Raw genomic sequence first — 13871 nt, 5'->3', positions numbered from 1 at the left:
ATAAGCCTGGCCTCACCCTTCTAAATAGCAACATTGAATGCCAGAAGGTAATGGAACACTGCCTACAATGTTCTGAGGGAAAGAAAAGGTGACTCAGGAATATCACACTCAGCAAGCGGTCATTCATATATAGAAGGGGAGCAGTCAGACATTGTCAAAAATGAAAGAATTCAGGGACTACCAATGACTCTTTCTGCAAGGGGAAGTGGGGGGAAATACTCCTTGACAATGAAATACAGCCATTCAAGAAACTGATCAAATTAGAGAATTAGTCATGCAAAATTTTGATTAAAAGACTAGCAGTAAACACTGAATCCAGAGAACTCAACCTCTGGAAAAATAAATGGACACAAATCAGAATGTAGGTGCTATAAACCCAAACAAATTAAAAATAATAGAAGCATCAAAATTTGGGAGACAGGAAGAAGCACGAGAGCGCTAATACATCTAATCATCTGATCATCAACCAAAGATACCCACCCAACTTTTCAATTGATTTTCATCATCTATTCTTTTTTTCTTAATCTTGGAGTCATTTTTTAGGAACTAATGTAACTTGTCATTCAGGAACTAACATTCGAAGTTTACCAATTTCACCTGAGTTTCTTCTATCTGTTAAGTTCAGGTAAAACCAAACCTAAAGTTTTAAATTATTTTTAAAAGCATGCATAATCGGATCCTATTACTATAAAATTATTTCATTTTTTTTAAAGATTTTATTTATTTATTTGACAGAGAGAGAGAGACAAAGAGAGAGGGAACACAGCAGGTGGGGTGGGAGAGGGAGAAGCAGGCTTCCCGCGGAGCAGGGAGCCCGGTGGGGCTCGATCCCAGGACGCTGGGATCATGACCTGAGCCGAAGGCAGACGCCCAACGACTGAGCCACCCAAGCACCCCTAAAATTATTTCTGTCCTATATATGCATACAATGAAGTCTGGAATAGATCTCCTAAGTGTTATTTATTTGTTATTTTTGAATGGTAATAGTAACAATAGCTAATTCTTTTTTTTTTTTTTAAAGATTTTATTTATTTATTCATGAGAGGCAGAGAGAGAGAGGCAGAGGGAGAAGCAGGCTCCCAAGGAGCAGGGAGCCCGATGTGGGACTCGATCCCAGGACCCTGGGATCATGACCTGAGCCGAAGGCAGACGCTTAACCATCTGAGCCACCCAGGTGCCCAACAATAGCTAATTCTTACTATGGACTATACAATGTGTCAAGCACTATCTTAAGTGCTTTACCCGCATCTACATGTTTAATCCTCATGAGATTCCTAAAGGATAGATCCTTTCATCACCCCTACTTCACAGGTGAGGCATGGGGTTGCTTCCTCTGGCGACACAGATAGTGACTGGGAGAGCTGAGTCAAGCCCATAGCTTCAGGCTCCAGTCTGTGCTCATCACCATCACCCTACAATGCTTCCCAACAAATGGATAGGTAAGTCGTTTGTTTTTCTGAACTTGAATTTTTAACTGATGATTATGGATCATTAAAAAAATGTCATTCCCAAACTTTAAAAGAGCTTGTACATGAAAAACAGGATGAATACGCCCAGGTTTAATACAGGCCAACTGAGCAGAGCCTAAAACACCTCCCCTCCTACCTCTCCCCACCACCACACCCCACATCCCTCTCTCCTGACCACTGATCCATCTAGCCTTACCTTGGAGGGAGAAGGGAGCATCTAGAGGATAAACTCCTCAACAAACTAGCACAGACTTTGGAACAATAGGGGGTCTGAAACTTTAATGATAATCACTGCAACAGGGTGAATCAAAATTCAAAACAGCATACCTGTATTTTACTGGCTTTGGGCAGATTAGCTGGAGGAAATGAGCATCCTTAAGGGATCACCTCTGAGAGAGAAGAAAATGTGTAATAAACAAAAGGTCTAAAAAGCCCCCGGTGTACACAGTCACGCGTCCAGGTTACTGGATCTCTGAACAATTTGCTGGACTGACACGGTTTCATTTTAAATGACATACTGTAACCAGCGTGCTGCATTCTGCTGTCCAAGAGCTATATAATAAGGGTGGTAATGGGGAGCAGCTCCCAGGAGGGCAGAGGAACAGCTGTTTCTGTCACCTGGGAATGGCACCCACATACGAATCTCATCTCTTTGACGATTCTAAAGTCCCCCTGTCACTGTCACTCACCCACAAAATTAATGACTAAAGGGGAGAAGGAGAGGAAATGCCTAGCCCCTGAAACAGAGAGAAAGACTGAGAGAGGGACAGAGCAAGTTAATAAATAAAACAAGAGCCTGAAGGGAAGAGCTGCTTTGTCAGAATATAAATATTTCCCTTCCCCTTTTATCTTTAATGTAGTGTGAGAAGCTTATTAAAGGGAAATGCATCTCTGTCCCTGGAGCCCTCGCACAAACCTTGCGGGGAGCTGCCTGCAGAACGGGCTCGCCTACCCCACGCTTATAAACTCTTCCCTGCTGGAAGGGAGCGTAACGTGCAGAGCAATAAAGAAGGGCTGAGGGAAGAAAGGGAAGCCATTGTGGCCATTAGGATCCTTATCTTGATGGGCCTGGTGTCATGTTATGTTAATCGCTGGGAGATGCTGAGAGACTGAGGATGGGGAATGCCTGTCTGCTCAAAGGCTTGGCTTGAGATTCCAAGGGAAGCTGGCATTGTCAGACTTATGCTCCACTCCATTAGAGGGAACAATATCCAAATTTAGACAAAGGGGAATTTGTCTCCAAGAGTAAGACAGACTTAGAAGCCTATGGGGGCAGGGGTGGGGGGCTCTGTGAGTATTCCTCCTTCCAGCTGCCTCTCTCAAAGACCTCAGTTCTGATCAGGATTTGGGTTCCCCCGAGCTCTGGGGCTATCACATCCTCTCTGACCATTTAGAGATATTCAGCCATGTGGTTACACAAGGATAAGCCACCCACTCATCAGGTGCTGTGGTCTAGCCAAAAGTGGGGGTGGGAGTGGGGGCAGAGATAGCTAAAAATGGCTGTCAAAAGGTGCCTCTCCTTCATTCTTCTCAACTGAGCTTTCCAGAGGAGCTGGCCCCAGTTGCTTTACTGCTATACCCATCCCACAACATACCCAAGCATTTTTATTTCTACAGTGTAATTGATGGAGAAAACACAAATTTTTTTAATCGGCCTTTCTGGCTCTCTTGCCAGGGTATTCATTTATCTCCTTGCACTTAGCAAGGGTTTGCTGCTATTTCAAACCCATCAGGGACCACATAATCACTCCTGCCGCAGAACCTACTTTGTATCCCCAGGCAGGCTCCTCCCCATTACGATGTCTTTTTCAGTCTCATCCTCGCTAATTTTGTGCATCTGATGCTCTTTCCCGGTGAACCTCGCCTAGATTGGAAATAAAGCCTCAGCTATTGCTCAATCATTGCTATTCCACTGCGACTACCACTTTCAGGACAAATTAGATCTCATGGCAATGTCTGTGTTACCAGGAAGTGCGTAATCCAGGCACAGGGAGCCATCCTTAGCTGGACCCTAGGGAATTCCTTGCCCCCCCCCCCCCCCCCCAATTCTAAACATTGCCTAGGAGCTATTGACAATATGTACCTGATTTAACTAACATTCCACCTCCTGCATAAGCCCCATCTCACCTCCCCGAAGCCTCAGCTGGCTGCTTTGGGGGCCTGGAATCTTGAGAGGATCCATTTCCAGTGTTCCCACAAATAGTCTGGAGGAGCAGGAGGTGTGGGGGAAGGGTGGCTCACACTTACCTGAGGGGCAGCTGTGTGGAAGAGGGATTAAATTTGTACTGTGAAGATCAATGGAAGCCTTGGAGAGGCAGATTTCAGTTCAATATCATGAAGGACTTTCTAACAATTAAAGCTATCCAAAAAATGGGAACCCTTGAAAGAGATCCTTCTATCCCTGGAGTTCAGGCAGAGGGGAGATCTCTCCAGCCTGAACAGCGCAATGGCCAGGGACACACACACACCCGACGTTTGCCAGTGTGACCAAGCAGTGCCTCTATTTCCTGAGCCAGACTACCTGGGTTCAAATCGCAGCCTAAAACCTACTAGCTCTATGGTGTTGGGCAAGTTATTTTAGCCTCTCTACAAAATGCAGATAAAAACACATGAGTCTTTCTGGGCAGTTGTGAGGGGTTTTTTTGTTTGTTTTGTGTTGTGTTGTGTTTATCAAAAGAATCTGTGGTTTTTGAACAGTAAGATAGTGTTCTAAGCCTTTGTGTGTTCAAAGCTCTTATTGATTTATAGAAGTCATAAAGAGAGGCCACCATTTATCAGCAACTACAACATAAAACAGCATTTGGTAATTGCTATTTTACATACGTACATAAACACAAATGTTAGTGTTGAAGCTTTCTGAAATTGTGATGAGGAAAATTCTCTTAAAGCAACAAATTGAACTGCATAAGGTGAAGAAAGGTAGGAAACAATAGCTCATTTATTCAGCAGGTATTTATTATGTACCCACCTAGTGCAAAGCCTCTTGGGAAATGCCAGGGCGGCTTAAATACAGCTACTGCCCTGCTGGGGGCTGGCCAGGTAGCAAATAATTGCTTCTGAACGCCCCCCCCCCACAACCTTCCACTTACAAATATGGGCAGCGTTCCACAGGCTCTGAAAATTTTAAGTGCTCTGTAGGGCTTTTTTAATTGGTTTGTATTCCAAATGAAATGGGCAGGGCAATAATGTAAAATAATAGTATAAAGCGTGGTGGGAAATGGACCGCTTAAATTTTCTCCCTGTTTTCCATTAGACGTTCAGTTTTTCTAAAGATTGTGATCACGTTGATAAACTGTATGTGCATATTGCCTAGGAATGAAAAATAACTTTTTCTTTCATTTGCACTTAGCACAGTTCTTGGTTCTGAAAGCCCAATGCCTAAAAAGGACATTGGTAGGAATAAATATGAGATGCCCAAAATACCTCTTTCCTATGGGTTGTAGGCATCCAGATTTGGAAAAGAAAGCTTTCGCTTCAGTAGCTCCTGTGGTCTGTAGCAACTGTCAAATATCCATTTCTCCAGCTTATTATTTTTTAAAAGATTTTATTTATTTATTTATTTGAGAAAGAGAAGGGGTGCTAGCACGGGGGGGTGGGCAGAGGGAGAGCATCTCTGCTCTGAGCAAGGACCCCTGAGCAGGGCTCAATTCCATGACCCTAGCTGAAACCGAGAGTCGGACGCTTAACCAACTGAGCCAGCCAGGCGCCCCTCAAGCTTATTAATTCATTGGAAATATGCAGACAAAAACATGACTTTCCCTGGCCCTGCCATCTCTACAATATTTTCATTCTCAACTGAATGTAGAGGATGCTGGTGGCTTTCTGAGAAACCAGAAGTTTCAGCACTCATCTGCCTAGACCAAACTGTCTCTTTAAACCACTAAAGAACAGTAATAATTATCCTTTATTGAGCATTTACAACATTCTAGGTACTAAGTTCATTGCATTATCTCATTTGTACTTCACAGTCCTATGAGGCAGGTGCTGATATGCTCACCATTTTACAGATGGGAAAACTGAGGCCCAGAGAAGGAACTGGTCTAAAGCCACATAACAAGCAACCGAACAAGGATTCAAATCCACAATACCTGTGCTCTCAACCATTACTACCAAACTGCATCTCCAAAGAAAGGTGAGAGGAATCCCCACTACAAAATCAGAGCTTTCCAAACAGTTAATGGAAAAATGACTTTATCACTCCCAGCAGACCAAGAAACAGGAGATGGCTACCCAGGGATGCCCAGCATCCCATGGAGGTCTGTTCCAGCTTTGGGGTGTTCTCTTCGACACCTGGCTACAGAGGAGGTGGGTAGAAACTCATCCTCATAGAGGTTTCCATAGAAAACACAAGCCCACCCCATCTGTTTGCTCTCCCGGGGGCTTTCTCCAGGCCAGACATACTTAGGGGCTTAGGACGCTCACACTCCTAGTAGCAGGCTCAACTTCCCTTCTCTTCCTTCCTTCCCACAAGCTTTTTTTTTTCTCCTAAGCGAGACCTGGGTTCCAAAGTCCTGTTCTTTTATTCACGATCTGCGTAATTTTGGACGTGTCTATACCTTGGTTTTCCCATCTGCAAAAACAGGTCCAAGAAGTAGTAGCCACTCAAAGGGCCATTGTGAGGATAAAGATTCAAGGAGAGAGTGCAGGTCAAGGTCTTAGCACAATGCCTGGCCAAGGGAAGCACTCAATAAATGTGAATTGTTAGCAAAAACAGCAGTGATACAACTAATACCAGATGTTGGGAGTCAGCTGGCTTTCTCTTCACTGCTCCACTGGAACCTATGTCAGGCTATCATCGGCCGTGGGTGCTAAGACACAGCAAGACCAATATGGCCCTCAGAACGAAGGCCTTAAAATGATGGCCAATCTCTGAGCGCCAAGGACTAGCTTTATAAGTTTTAGGCGAGGGGAAGAGGAGGAGTGAAGTTTCACAGGTAAACCAAAGTCCCTTTTGCTGGAGTGAGAAGTCTGTCGCCTATTTTGTTGATCTCTTCTCTAAATGTTTCCTCTCCCGCCTCCTGGGCTGTCTTCAAAACTCCTCCGTTTTGGTAGCAGCTCTTCACAAGTCTGCTGGAGGCCACAGGAACAGGCCAACAGGCCTCTCCCCAGCTCAAAGGGCCAGCAGGAACAGCCGCAGGCCCCTCCCGCTGCCTGGGTCCGAGGCCCCACTGAGGTTTCTGCACCCCCCTTTCAGCTGTTTCCTGACAAACCACAGCTGGGGAGAGAGTGTCAGCTCGGGCTGTGGCCGCGCGCGGAGGCGAGCGCGCGGAGGCGAGCGCGCGGAGGCGAGCGCGCGGAGGCGAGCGCGCGGAGGCGAGCGCGCGGAGGCGAGCGCGCGGAGGCGAGCGCGCGGAGGCGAGCGCGCGGAGGCGAGCGCGCGGAGGCGCCGCACTCACCTGCTTCCCGGAGGAGATCTCCCGGGCACCGGCCCACCCGAGGCCCCTCGCTCAGCCCCTCACTCTCATTTTTCACTCCGGAGCTCACACAAGCCATTTCGAGAGTGAGGTGAGCAGGAAGCAGAGATAAATAAATAAATAGATAGATAGATAGATAGATTAATAAAGTTGGGCCATGATGTGCAAAGCTCTTGGATAAAGCACAGCTCCAGGAACCGAAAATGCGAATTCTCGTTCCAGTTCTTTCTGGAACTCTTGGACAATTCCGTCCACCATCTTGGGCTTTGGTGTTCTCACCTGAAAAATGAGGGGAAAGAATTACTGAACTCGGATGTCCTTTCTGAAAAATCCCCAAACCATTGGAGAATGGTTTTTTAATCACAGGATGGGCTGGCTCCCAGCTCTGGGCCAAACTCCCATTACAATTCTGAGACAGACTCAAGGTCATCACAGAAAACCAGGTTCGTTTGTTCAACAAGACTGTAAGTTCCATAGAGGAAGGAACACAGTATATTCCCAGGACCCTGCCCAGTGCCTGGCCCATGGTAATGTCTAAAGACATTTTTTAAAATAATAAATGCAGGCCATGTGCTTTTACTTCATCCGTTTCAACTTAAAATGTACCTTATTCATTCCTGCATTCATTCATTCATTTACTGAGCACCCACTATGTGCCTACCACTGCATCCCACTGCGGTGTAACTACCTGGGATTTGAATAAACTTCTGTGACTACTTATAAACAAAACTGGTGACTAAGGAGGGGAATTAAAAGTAAGGAGAAATTCCTCAATATATTAATGAGTTAGCTAAGAAAGAAAGGACGTCTCTGTTCCCACCCCAGAGACTTCTGATAGCCAGCATTCTAATAAAAGTTGCTTGAACCAGCTTCACACTTTCAAAGCCAAAATTAACACACACAACGAAAGGGCCCCAAATAAATTCAGAAGGTAAGACCTGAGCCAGGGAGGGTCTCCTATTTACTAAAGAAGAGGAAACCTCAAAGCCCTCTCTAGTCTCAACCCAGCTCCCCTGCCCTCTCTTAACCACCTCATCAACCCACCACCTCCCTTGGGGACCCCGCCAGGTGGCTCGGGCCCAGCCGCGCCTCGGCTCCTCCCTCAGGTGAAGCCATTCTCAAATTAAATCACAAAGAGGAGCAGCCAGTCTGCAATGATCTGTGTTTATTTAGTAAATGGGTTGATTGCCCTCATTTGTGGAGATTAAGAGTTAATTTCCCAACGCAAAGAGAACAGATTTCTCGAAGGGCAGCCCCAGATAATTAAGAGGAAAAAACAAAAATTCAAATACCCCCCCAACCCCGCCCCTTCCCACCCAGTTTTGGCCTCTCCTTGGCCTCTCCAGCCAGGTAGCCCCAGGCCCCCGCTTCACTGAAGTTCTGACTGAGGGGAGGAGGATTTGGTCAACAAAGGCTTAGGAATTCTTTAGGCTACTTTTAAACTGACATCTGGCAAATTCTCTGGCAAATTTGGGATCACATAACAGTTTCTCTCCCCCCACCCCCCATACCCCCCCTCCCCCGGGCTTTGAAAGGCAAATGTTTTGAGGTTTGTGTTCTGTCCCATTCACAGAGTTTTTAATCAAGTGGAGTCAAACCACTTTGTCTACACCTTAATTGAAGAGCCTGGCTCTAGAGTTGAAAGTACTATTTTACAATAATGAGGCAGGAGAGGGAGAGGGGACTAAGTGGAAACGTGAAAGGGAAGAAAAGCAATGGGCAAGTGGCCCTTAAGGGCACACTCAGTGTATTGTCTGCCTGGCCTCCTCGGCACCCGCGGGACACAGTTAACAGATATCAGGTCGTGAGCCCCAACTGTGCCAGTCACCCGGAACTGGGATGAGACTGGCTCAGCTTTGTTGGGTAACTTCCACATAACACAGGAAAAAGTCCCTAGTGTGGGAAATCTTGAACCAGGTGAGGAACCCCCAAAGAGAGCCATACGTTCTCGGGGGCCGGGCGGGGGTGGGGGAGGTGGCAGATCACAAAGCCCAGCTTCCTCACTTCACAGATGGAGAAACAGACCAGCTTGCCTGAGGCCAAGGGGCTGTGGCAGGACCAAGATCCTCAGAATTCTTCTCTTTTCCCTGGCTGTAATGGAGCCCTTTCCTCTGTTTGATCCTTGAAGAGAGAAACGCACCACATCCATCTCAAAACAAACTTTCATACACCTGGGAAGACAGTTAAATGACTTCATAGATAATTCCTACATTGCAACACTTTACAATCACTCAATCACTCAATTACAGCTCTCTGTGTCAACTGCAGTCCTAGGAGGTATCTTTTCAAATTCTTTATCCAGGCCATTGAGCAAGATGAAGGTGGCTGCAACACAGTGCTGTTAGCCAACCCTGAATGGATCCCTCCCCTGGGCTGGTGATGGTCCTTGGAGGTCAGCCTTCTGCTTCTGTGGGCCCATCCCCCAGGACAAAGTCAGAAGAGTTTTCAGCCTTTCCCAGGCCCCTGGCACTATAGTTAGTGAGATTCTCTCTAGTTATTAGGGATAAACAAGCAGTCAGGTGGCTTCATTAATGCGGATGGTAGGATTCCAAGGCAAGGAGCTAGGAAATGGCTCTTGTAACCTCGTCTTCTCCTTTTGAAACAGGTGTTCTTTCTCCCCTTCCCTCCTGTTGCTACCATCTAACTGCTCTCTTGACGAACTTTGCTCACGGCTCTGGTTTCCTCCAAGGTTCCACTGCTTCCTGTTTTCTGCTTGTTCCTTTTTCAATGAGTGTCTCTCAGCCTCTGCCACTCTGTGTTACACTTAGACTCCTCAGATGAAAGGATCTGATTGGGTACCACTCTATATCCAGTGGCCACACCAGCTGGATGAGGTCTCATGCAGACAACACCATGGCTGGGTCAGATGCTCCCCTATTCCTGGCTCAGTCATCTGTGGTAGAAGATCCGAGGATGGCAATGTGGGTCTGAGGAAAGGCCTGTGGGAGAAATGAACTGTGGGAGTAGCAGGTGTTACATTTTACAATGACCACCGTGAACTTCTTGAGACTCATAAATACAGTCCCAGACCCAACATCACATCATCCAACCACCCCTCTCTCTTTCCCTCTCTTATTTTCTCTTACACACACACACACACACACACCCCTCACACACCCCATCCTCCCTTATGCTTCTCATTATTCCATCCCTCCGTTCAAAACATAATCAAGTGAGGACTTTGCACAACACCAGATATCTTCTATAAGGCATCGATGGCACAAGACCCTGCTTTGGAATATGAGTCTGGGTCAGTGGTTCTGAAACCTCCACCTGGAGGTTTTCCCCCAGGATTGCTGATGCCCTGTCATTAATCAACTTCCTCCACATTCTTTCTCCTTCAAGTCCAATGGCACGGATTTGAAAAAATGGCTGGCCACAATTAAGTTTCTGTTCTAACAGTCAGTATGTGTTTTTATTTGTGATCCTTTCCCTGGACACCACAGGCAGGGACCCAAGGGTTGTTTCTCTCTGTGGCCTCCTCTCCATAATACTTTAGGAATGAATGAATAATCCTTATGAGAAACTGTCTCTAAAATGGCTCCTTGTGATCCTCACCCTCCAATGTGTTTTCATGCCCTAGAGTAATCCCTGCTACCCCTTGAGTGTGGGGTGTGGGTAAACCTAGTGAATTGCTTCTAATGAGTAGAATATGGCAAAAGTGACAGGATGTCCAAGATTATAGAAAGACTGTGACTTGATTGTCATCTTCTGTGTTTTTTCTATCTCTCTTTCTCTCTCTGTGTGTCTCTCTCTCCCTCTCTCAGCACTTGCTCTGGGAGAGCAAGGTACCATGTTATAAGTGGCTTTAGGAGAGGCCCACAGGCAAGGAACTGAGGTCTTCAGCCAACAGCTAGTGAGAACCTGAGGCCTGCCCGCAGCCTGTGATGACCTTGGAAATGGATAGTCTGACACCTGCCAATAGCCACATGAGTGAGTTTGGAAGTGGATCCTTCTCCACTCGAACCTTGAGGTAACTGCAGCCCCAACCAACACCCTGGTTGCAGTTTCATGAGCAACCCCAAGCCAGGGGACCCAGCTAAGCTCATCCAGATTCCCAATATACAAAAACTATGAAATATTAAATGTCTATTGTTTTAAGCTGCTAAGTTTGGGGGGTAATTTGTTATACAACAATAGATAACTAATGCAACCCTCAAGCAACAAGAGAAATGGTCAAAGGGTTTGAATGATATAAATCACCTCTACTGCGTGGGGCCTAGCACGCCTGTCAGGACTTCAGCATGGCCCTCTTTTTTAATCTAGACATCTCTAACTTCCATGACACTGGAAAGTCTGCTTAGGGATACGAATGTTCCCATTCTGGGAATGATCCAACACCCCAAATGAAAATGAAAGGAATTCAATGGCAACCTGGCAACTTGAAATTCCAAGTCCTTAATGTTATAAAGTCAAAAAACTGGGGGCGCCTGGGTGGCTCAGTCGTTAAGCGTCTGCCTTCGGCTCAGGTCATGATCCCAGGGTCCTGGGATCGAGCCCCGAGTTGGGCTCCCTGCTCAGCGGGGAGCCTGCTTCTCCCTCTCCCACTCCCCATGCTTGTGTTCCCTCTCTCGCTGTGTCTCTCTCTGTCAAATAAATAAATAAAATCTTTAAAAAAAAAAAACAACTGTCTGGTAAAAGAGAGGCCAAAAAAGGGAAGTATATACTAAAAGCTGCCCTTTCTCATCCTGCATGAGTAATTCTTGCAGCTGGAGTTTTCACTACAACCACAGGATTGTGGCACCACGAAGGTGGCCATTTTCAAATCTGGCCTGACATCAGAATGTAATTCAACTAGATAAACCTGGGACTTGGCCAAAATAAGTAGCATTTAAATAACTGGAGCCAATGAATACCATCACTTTTCTGTGAGACCATATGACTGTGATGTGAAGAAATAAAAGCCTTTGTTGTTTTAAAGGGCAGGGACAATTGGAAGTTTTGCAGCAGACAGTTACAAAATTTTCCACCCTTAGCTCTCCAAAGAAGATACCAGTTAGTGGCTTTGGGAGTTGGAAGTGGAAAGAATTGCTTGGAGAAGAAAATTAAATTGATCCTGGACAGAATGTGAACCAGTGTTACTACATTTATCATAGAGCCTAAAACAGACTATTTAGCCCCCTACATTGTGAACTTGCTTTTCTGATCTACTCCCATTTATTACTTAGCTCCTTGAAATCATAGCATTCTGTATCAGGCAAGACATAGAAGGCTGCCACACTCCTCCCACGAACAGCAAATTCTTATTTTTCAAAATAATTCTCGAGTGGGTTTTGAAAAATCATTTTAAAAACCAAAACACTCCAAAAAAATTAGTCTTTGCTTTTATGCTTTTTGCATTTGTCTGCCTGGGACAGTGCAATAGGACTCAGGACTCACATCTGTGATACTTTCCATCTGGGATGGGTTTCCTGCATCTTATGCATAGACTGTTTTAAAAATATTTCATTCACCCCTTGTATTTTCATAAAGGGTTCTCCTTTTTTCTTTCTAAATAATTATCCCTACTACCCATCATCAGCGAGCTGTCTGGGGCTATAATATGGGGAGTAAAAGCTCATCAACTAAACTGGTTTTAGCTTTATTTGAGACACAGTATTTTATCCTGTCGGTTTTCATTTTATTTGATGACAGTGCTTGCAATTTCTCCCTCAATAAGCAAAGATGACTTAGATCTGTGGCCTGATGAATAAGCATGAAAATTTGATTTAGAAAAGGAGGATATCCAGAAGCTCACGGAGAGAAAAAAGGATTTCCAACCCCCTACCACACACACTTTAAATGACAAAGCAAAGCAGTAGCATTGTCTTTAAACAACATCTTTCAAGGCAATATCAATGCTCCCCAATGTTAGGTAGTAAGAATAATAATTTAGAAAGAAAAAGAGGAGCCTTTAAAAATATATAAGGAAGGAATAAAATATTTTTAAAGCAAATGTCATTAATCCTTTGTATGGTACCTTGCAGCAGATAACCCAAAAGAAAACAAATAAGGTCCTGGGTGTGAGGGGGAAGCTGATGCTTTGGAAGAAAAAGAGAATGAGGACTCCTGTTGAGGGGCGGATGGAGAATGTGAGCAGTCTGACACCCTACCTTGGCCCAAATGATTCAGCTCTCTAGATCCATTAACAAGAGTGGAAAAGGACAAAGAACTGTGAAGTGGAAGGTAGGATGCTCAGTAAACTTCAGTAACAGAAAATAAATAAAAGAAAAACAGAGGAAGCCAAAGTCTCCCATGGAAGGGAACCCAATTAATTGTCTTAGATTTCAGAACCAGTTTTTTCTTGCTGGAGAAGAAGCTCACCGGGGGCAGCAGAGGCAGCAACTTCTGCAAACACGCAACCTGATCAGAAATCCCTCAGGGTCCAGCGCCCGGAACTGAGCCTAGCAGAAGGAAGGGCTCAGCCAGGAGTAACGTTTTCTTAAGCATAGTATTTGTGCGTGCGTGTGTGTGTGTGTGTGTGTGTGTGTGTGTGAGACAGAGACAGAATGAGAGACAGATTTAGCCTTTCTCAAACTGTCACTTACCCTGCATGGGAATTCATGGTATTCTTTGCTGCCCAGAGAGAGGGGAGAGGCCCCCGGGTAAATTCTGACCTCGCCCGGAGTAACCGGAGAGCTCACTGGAGCGCCCAGTGCCGCGAGCAGGGCCAAGATTTGACCGGGAACAAAAAAGACCGCTTGCCAATCAGAAAACGCCGTTGGAGAACACGTATCACCTCTCTTTGTGTTTTGAAAACTCCTTAATTAGCAAATGCCCTGATTTCTAATACGCATTAAAACTTCTCTACGCAACATTTCACCTACAGGATCAAGTCACTGCTTCTGCAGCGAAGAGGGGATCCCGAATGGCCACACGCCGAAGAACTAAGGAAAGCGCCGCAATCGAAGACGCACTTTAAACCGTACAGAGTGTTCCTGGGCATTCGGTCTCAGGTACTTTTATACCGCCCCCCCCCCCCCGCCCCGAACACTGTCTTAGTTTTCTT

At 45.6% G+C, this 13871-nt stretch overlaps 1 protein-coding gene across 1 annotated transcript in view; it reads left to right on the top strand.

The window, feature by feature from the left end:
- The first annotated feature begins 13400 nt into the window (after positions 1–13400).
- FZD7 (frizzled class receptor 7) overlaps positions 13401–13871 on the top strand; it is a 5876-nt gene continuing 5405 nt past the window's right edge. Inside the window, exon 1 of the mRNA XM_006734569.3 lies at positions 13401–13818. The gene's annotated coding sequence lies outside the window, so the exon portion shown is untranslated. The remainder of the gene's footprint in view (positions 13819–13871) is intronic.

Source organism: Leptonychotes weddellii, chromosome 3 (genome assembly GCF_054177405.1).
Source record: "Leptonychotes weddellii isolate Sample4059 chromosome 3, ASM5417740v2, whole genome shotgun sequence".
NCBI classification, from domain to species: Eukaryota; Metazoa; Chordata; class Mammalia; order Carnivora; family Phocidae; genus Leptonychotes; species Leptonychotes weddellii.
Note: the sequence above shows the minus strand (reverse complement) of the source record. Positions and strands in the feature narration are given on the sequence as shown.